Raw genomic sequence first — 7,400 nt, 5'->3', positions numbered from 1 at the left:
GTGGCTTATTGTTCTTTTTGTGTGTGTTCTAATTGTTGCCTTTCTTTGTATACCGGACACTTGTTCATTACTCAATAGTGAGCTGATAGATGAGCATTATCGCTATATCTTATCTTAAAACTTTTAAAAGGATTGGCCTTTCAGCAACAAAAATGCCCCTTTTTCATAATCCTGCACCCCCCAGTCGAAAATTGTTCCGTTACCCCTGGCTACAATAGCCAAATTTTGGTAAGCAACCCATAACCTCAACTATTTTATATACAATTATAAATCAGTTGCTGTCCATGAAAAGTGAGGAACCTTTACAATTACATTTTGGTCATTCTAATCCTATCACACATCACACCTTCCATAGTTCAAAAGGTGCAGCGTGATGTTGCAATTACCAAGAACTAATACAATACCTGTACTAGAAACCTTTGCTGGAAAGTTAATCAAGCTTTAAACCTACTCTGAAGCTGTATTAACTCTGTTACTTAACTTGCCTAGTTAATCACAGTTTAATCATGGTTTAAATAGCCCTTGGTGTTGGTGCATACAAAGTCTCACTTAATTGTAGTTTTATTCAAGATTAAGTTAAATGCAGTTTAATCACTGTTGGTGCATTCGACCCTAAGTGATCGCTATCAGTCAACCACTTCTGTGCAGGTGATGGAATGGAAGGCATATTTTGCGATGAAAGTTGGAATGAGATGGAAGATTTGGATCATGGCATGGAAGACAGTCTTCCATCATTCCATCTCAATTCTATCATTAACTTTCTAGCCTAACACGGTTAAAGACATAAAAAATTTGTAAATAATTTGAGTAAAAATTGCCGTTTGATTTCGTTTCTTGAATTAAACTTAAAGAGCACATCGCCTCTTGTGAAACGTGCACTGACAATGCATCGATCGACCAATTTAAAATCATCTCTCGAGGCAGACCTGATTTTCAGACTAAGATCATGGAAGCCAGAATCAAACGTAACAATCCATCTTTCAATCGGCAGCTATTCGCCTGTGGCTTATTGTTCTTTTTGTGTGTGTTCTAATTGTTTGTCACATGCCTGTAGTTTACACATGTGACCTGTTTCCCGCCGTATAATTTACTCGTAATCATTCTTGTATCATTTGTTCAGTTTGTGCTTATCAGTTCAGAATGGCATTACAGTTGTAGTGCAAAGTCAAATTTATGTTACAACTTCTCATTTTATGATTATTGCAGATTTAATTGATGATGAGGACACACGTGTCGATAAAGTTTGAGCTCTTATGTTATATATTTTGTTTTGTGTGTAATACATTGTGTTAAACCCGCTAAGGTTACTTTGTTTTGCTTGTTTATTTACAATTACTGCAAAGTACGATTGTCACCCCATTTCCAGATAAGACTTCATTCATAAATTTCGATCAATTCTGATTAAAAGCGAGGCACCACCGGGATTCGAACCCGGGATCTCCTGTTTACTAGACAGGCGCTTTACCGCTAAGCCATGGCGCCTGTTGCAAGGGATAAAAGTTTTTACAACTCATATCACTTGGTGCAACTTTCCAACGTTACACATACGTGTAGTAACGTTGTATCAACAAAAGCTTGAGACCCCCATGGCATGCCATTTCGATATGTGGCTTGGTTATTGCTTCCAAACTCTGTTAAAACTTGATCAATGTGATCACTTTCGATGAACAACTTGTGTGTGGGCAAGCCTCCATAGCTCAGGGGTTCGACCACTAGTCTTGTAAACCAGGGGAAGTAGAGTTGACAGGAATGTCTAGGAGGTACTTTCAGGGGAAGTAGAGTTGACAGGGATGTCTAGGAGGTACTTTCAGGGGAAGTAGAGTTGACAGAGATGTCTAGGAGGTACTTTTAGGGGAAGTAGAGTTGACAGAGATGTCTAGGAGGTACTTTCAGGGGAAGTAGAGTTGACAGGAATGTCTAGGAGGTACTTTCAGGGGAAGTAGAGTTGACAGGGATGTCTAGGAGGTACTTTCAGGGGAAGTAGAGTTGACAGAGATGTCTAGGAGGTACTTTTAGGGGAAGTAGAGTTGACAGAGATGTCTAGGAGGTACTTTCAGGGGAAGTAGAGTTGACAGGGATGTTTAGGAGGTACTTTCAGGGGAAGTAGAGTTGACAGGGATGTCTAGGAGGTACTTTCAGGGGAAGTAGAGTTGACAGAGATGTCTAGGAGGTACTTTCAGGGGAAGTAGAGTTGACAGGGATGTCTAGGAGGTACGTTCAGGGGAAGTAGAGTTGACAGAGATGTCTAAGAGGTACTTTCAGGGGAAGTGGAGTTGACAGAGATGTCTAGGAGGTACTTTCAGGGGAAGTAGAGTTGACAGGGATGTCTAGGAGGTACTTTCAGGGGAAGTAGAGTTGACAGGGATGTCTAGGAGGTACTTTCAGGGGAAGTAGACTTGACAGGGATGTCTAGGAGGTACTTTCAGGGGAAGTAGAGTTGACAGGGATGTCTAGGAGGTACTTTCAGGGGAAGTGGAGTTGACAAAGATGTCTAGGAGGTACTTTCAGGGGAAGTAGAGTTGACAAAGATGTCTAGGAGGTACTTTCAGGGGAAGTAGAGTTGACAGGGATGTCTAGGAGGTACTTTCAGGGGAAGTAGAGTTGACAGGGATGTCTAGGAGGTACTTTCAGGGGAAGTGGAGTTGACAAAGATGTCTAGGAGGTACTTTCAGGGGAAGTAGAGTTGACAGGGATGTCTAGGAGGTACTTTCAGGGGAAGTAGAGTTGACAGGGATGTCTAGGAGGTACGTTCAGACACGTGTCCGGGGTGACTTTAGAAGCAGTAAACCGTAACCTCACTATGCGCCCTGGAAACTAGAAATACCGACGCATATTTTTTGGATATCGCGTCCTTTTGTTAGAAGTGTCTTGATTTGAGAGCCGAAGATTGTCATGTGTATACCGGGCCCAAATTGTCCTCTCCACGGCTCAGACCAGATACCGTTAGTTCGATTCTCACTGGTGGCTAAATAATTGTTTTACATGCTTTTTAATCAATCTTCTTTTGTTTTAAATTGTTTTCATTAGCCTAAATTGTTTTAAATATTTTTTAACCAATTGTTTTACATACTTTTTAATCACTTCTAACAACTGATATCATCAACCACAAACTTATTCAACTGCAACTTTTCCAACGTTACACATACGTGTTTCCAACGTTACAGATACGTTACAAACTTATTCAACTGCAACTTTTCCAACGTTACAGATACGCGTAGTGATGTATCAACAAAAATTTGGTGTTGTATCATTGAAAGTCTTTCGATAAGTGGCTTGGATAAGCCTTCACAGCTTTGTCAATAATTGATCGAAACAATCACTTTCGGTGAACAAAGTGTTATGTTGTCTTGTATTATCTCTTCACATAATTAAATTGATGAAGAAGATTATTGCAACAAATAGAAATCAATGAATGTTGTTATTGAAAATGTATTTCATTCTCTGAACATTCATTCACACCCCTTTCCATAAAGCATTACTTGGAGAGGTCTATGAGTCTTCCATTGTTTGTTTAGAGCTGCACTGGGCCCAGTCGGGCTTGCTTTTATTGTTCATCATCTCAAAACGCTGATCTAATAGAAATTTAAGCTCACATTTAGATTCAGCACCACCCGAATTTGCTCAAATCAATTTGATGTGGAAGTAGAATCAAAATATTTTTTATTGGCCTGTGTTATTAAGCTATGTCCCTGTACATGTTACATCGCATTCAAAATTTTCTTCAAACAAATTAATTCTGAACAAGTGGTTTTATTTGTTTCTGGATAAAAGTCAATTGTCTGTAGGCACTACGCTCTTTTAGATTTTCCACAAAAATATTAAACCAATGGTGACCACGACTTAGGCTATTTTGCTTTCGTTGATGCAAAAATACTGTAGCCTATAGCACACATAAAATAATTATGCAAGTTTTGTCAAAATTGATTAAAGCTTTCATTTTCATTAACATCTAGCAGTTGTGCGAGCCTTCATAGCTCAGGGGTTAGAGCACTGGTCTTGTAAACCAGGGGTCGTGAGTTCAATTCTCACTGGAGGCTGATACTTAACTTTTGATTAAACTTAAAATTTTATTTCACTTAACTTTTGAGAGAAATCTCACAGAGAAATTAATATAGAATATGCGATGATATAATCTCTGATGAAAAATGGATACTCTTCAAAAAAAGATCGGCCAAGATAATCACAGAATGGACACCAAAATATACAAAAAGAACTAGAGAGAACTAGAGGTAGACCGAAAGAAGATGGCGGAATGACATTGAAGAAAGCTTGGCATCATCTGGATGAGAACAGCAAAAAGCTGAATTGTAGAGGTCGTCTCCCACCAGTGGGATGATTGGCTGATGGTAATAATGATGACTCCTCAAAACAACATCACTCTTGGTGGTGTGAGCCTAATATTTATCTCTTTACAGATAGTGATAGAGTAAATAATTTGTTGTTGGCACATTCGACTCCTATAGGAAACACATTGATCAATAAGTTTAAGATCATTCTTCACAAACCGAAATATATCAAACTACTGCAATAAAACAGCAGGCACCACCGGGATTTGAACCCAGAATCTTCTGTTTACGAGACAGACGCTTTACCTCTAAGCTATGGCGCCACGCCAAGGTTAACAAATTTTAAGTATTTACCAAAGTTTTATTCATTTAGTTTTTATTGACTGTTTGTGAAAACAAAGGTTGATTGATGTTTATTAGCTTACACAAAGGACATCTAACAGAAAGTTCAAGCATAGTACGGTCGTCAGTTCGTCACCCATTTCCAGGTAGGATTTTTTCAGTCAACCAATTTTGATTAAAACCGAGGCATCATCGGAACTCGAACCTGGGAACTTTCTTATCTAAATGAAGGGATTTCTACAAGTACGAGATATGAAACTACCTTTTCAGAGTAGGGTGCGTTAAATGAAAAAGTAACCAGGCGTTTTTTCAACAAAAATCGTTTCATGGCTGTCTCAGATATGAACTGATGCTTGTTTGGTGAAGCTATGCCAAAGTTTATAAAATTCCACAACTTTAATTTATCAACCTTTCACTGCAACATTATTTGGAATTGGAAGCTATTCAAACAATAAGGCTCCTGTGAAAACGGTGCCCATTGTGTTCTTTCTTGTATAACGCTGACAAAGTAAATCGGGTAAAATGGTGATCTTGATGATATATCGTCTTACGTACATCATAAACCTGATATAAAATTAAACATTGAACCATGTCGGTAAAACACCTTAGCTGTTGTAGAGTGACAATAAATAAAACCATAACATTACTATTATTATTAACACTGAACCCGCTAATGATATTACAACGAACATAGGTTGTGTTTCTTTCTCCGACGATTATCATAACAATTTCTTTAAAACCATTATTACTACATAAAGACGTTTTTATAAATTAATTCATGAGGATTATAAATCTTTGGCCACCGTGAAGATGGTTTATTCAGTGTCTTAATAAAATGTAAACACAGATTGTTATTGCATTTGAATAAGATACTAAATCAGCTATCTGTGCCTAAGTTTTCAAAATCGTCTGATACAACATTATTTACTTTATTTGTCCAATCGTTCGTTTACTTGCATTTCTTTATTATCGTCGTCGTCGTGTAAGCCTTTGGGGCCGAGGGTCTATCTCTTTTACCACTCCAGATTCACGACGTTCCCGGACGCAAGTTTTGAAAAGGTACCATTAAAAAATCCCCTTCGAAGTTTGTTTGGTAATTACGGAAGAAAAATGAGCATAGCAGTGGTGGGAATCAAACCCACGTCAATGCAATGCAATGACTACCACCGCCATAACCCTCTGCGCTAAGTCAGGCAGTGGCAAACCGATGAGTTAATTTATGCTATGATTTGCCTTTTTCCTTTGTTGCTCAAAGGGGATTTTTTAATGGTACCTTTTAGAAAGTTGCTTCCCGGACTACACTGGAAGGCTAATAGAGAGCAGCCAGTCTTTGGTTTCATCATCCATGACACGCAGACCTTCCACTCCGTTAGGTGGCTTGAAGATGGTGCAAACGTTGATGATGTGGTCTGCGGTCTGTTTGGTCCATGGTTGAGCTAAAAAACCCGATGCCTGTACGAAAATGATTGAAGCGCACCCACGCTTGTTTTTTAGTGTGAAGCCGATGTGACGGGTGTCGGCATCGGGGATGGACAACTGGAGGCTGGTTATGTTTGACTTCCATCGAGAGTTCCATTTATGGTCCGCCCAAGTAGCCGCAGAGATGTCTTGTACATCAGCTTCGTTAATCAGAAGTTGAGCGGCTGGCACGAATGAGTGTCTTGATTTCAGTCGACGGGGGTGCTCGTTTGGGGGAGCAAAGATCTTGGAATGAAGAAGAGTTGCTTCATCGCGACGTAGCTCAGCAGGTTGGATCCCAGCGAGTATGGGGAGATTGTCCAATGGTGTGGGACACAGGCATCCGGTCGCTGTGCGCAGGGCGCTGTTTATGGCAGTGTCGATGTTGTGACAGTGAGCACTGTAGAACCAAACACGTGCACCGTACTCTGCTTAAAAGTGGACAAGGGCTAAGGCTGCTATACGCAAAGTGTCAGCTCTCGACTCCCAGCTGTCGCCTGCCAGGCGCTTGAGCAGCGCAGCGCGCGATGAGACTTTCTTGCGCAGTAACATCAAATGGTGGCACGTCAGTGATCTGTCTAATGTCACTCCGAGGTATTTTGGTACGGGACAGAAAGACAGTGATTTTCCGTTGTTCAGGACATTCAGCTCATGATCAGCTTCTCGGTTATATAGATAAAAATCTGCTGCCACATTTTTAGTTTCGCTGCATTTCAGTTGCCATTTCTGGAGAAAAGCTGATATGGTTTTATGTCCTGGCTCAGGGTGTCTTCTAGGATTTCCCACAATTCTGTGAAGTGAAGTGGTGCCAGGTCGTCCGCGTATGCGTATTTTGCAAAGATCGTGCTTGACAGGTTGTGGGTGTAGATATGAAAGAGAAAAGGAGCCAGGACTGATCCCTGAAAAATATCGTCCCATGGGGATCAGTCTGTCGTCTCGTCTCAGTCAGTCTTTTCAGGCATCTTAGTCTGCTTCGCCGTGAGTTGTCGGTGGTGAGGGTGAAGCTTCGATTTCTGACACATATTCATCGTCATATGGACCATATCTCCGTCATGAAGCAGGAGCAGCATCTTGCAACTAAGGCCACGGTGCCATATGGTGTCGTAGACAGCCGTAAGATCTAAAAAGACAGCGCCTACCTTCTTTTTTGCCTCAAAGCAATCCTCGATGTCTTCGGTCAAGAGTGTCACTGCCGCCCCAATGGCTCAGTCGGTTAGCGCGTGACTTCTGAAACGAAGAAGCTTCAAGATCAAGCGGCGCTGGTTTGACTCTCGGGGTGTGCGCTTGAGCAACGCACGTTAAGGACTACTCCCC

General features: G+C 40.8%; 3 non-coding genes across 3 annotated transcripts; 1 reads left to right on the top strand and 2 right to left on the bottom strand.

The window, feature by feature from the left end:
• Positions 1-1,410: 1,410 nt before the first annotated feature.
• Positions 1,411-1,482, bottom strand: Trnat-agu (transfer RNA threonine (anticodon AGU)). The gene has a single exon. It is a non-coding gene; the product is annotated as a tRNA-Thr (tRNA).
• Positions 1,483-3,964: 2,482 nt separating this feature from the next.
• Positions 3,965-4,037, top strand: Trnat-ugu (transfer RNA threonine (anticodon UGU)). The gene has a single exon. It is a non-coding gene; the product is annotated as a tRNA-Thr (tRNA).
• A 500-nt stretch (positions 4,038-4,537) lies between these two features.
• On the bottom strand, positions 4,538-4,609 carry Trnat-cgu (transfer RNA threonine (anticodon CGU)). Its single transcript has one exon. It is a non-coding gene; the product is annotated as a tRNA-Thr (tRNA).
• Positions 4,610-7,400: the final 2,791 nt, after the last annotated feature.

This window comes from Aplidium turbinatum, chromosome 5 (assembly GCF_918807975.1).
Source record: "Aplidium turbinatum chromosome 5, kaAplTurb1.1, whole genome shotgun sequence".
NCBI classification, from domain to species: domain Eukaryota; kingdom Metazoa; phylum Chordata; class Ascidiacea; order Aplousobranchia; family Polyclinidae; genus Aplidium; species Aplidium turbinatum.
The sequence above is the reverse complement of the archived record's forward strand: the minus strand, read 5'-3'. Positions and strand labels throughout refer to the sequence as shown.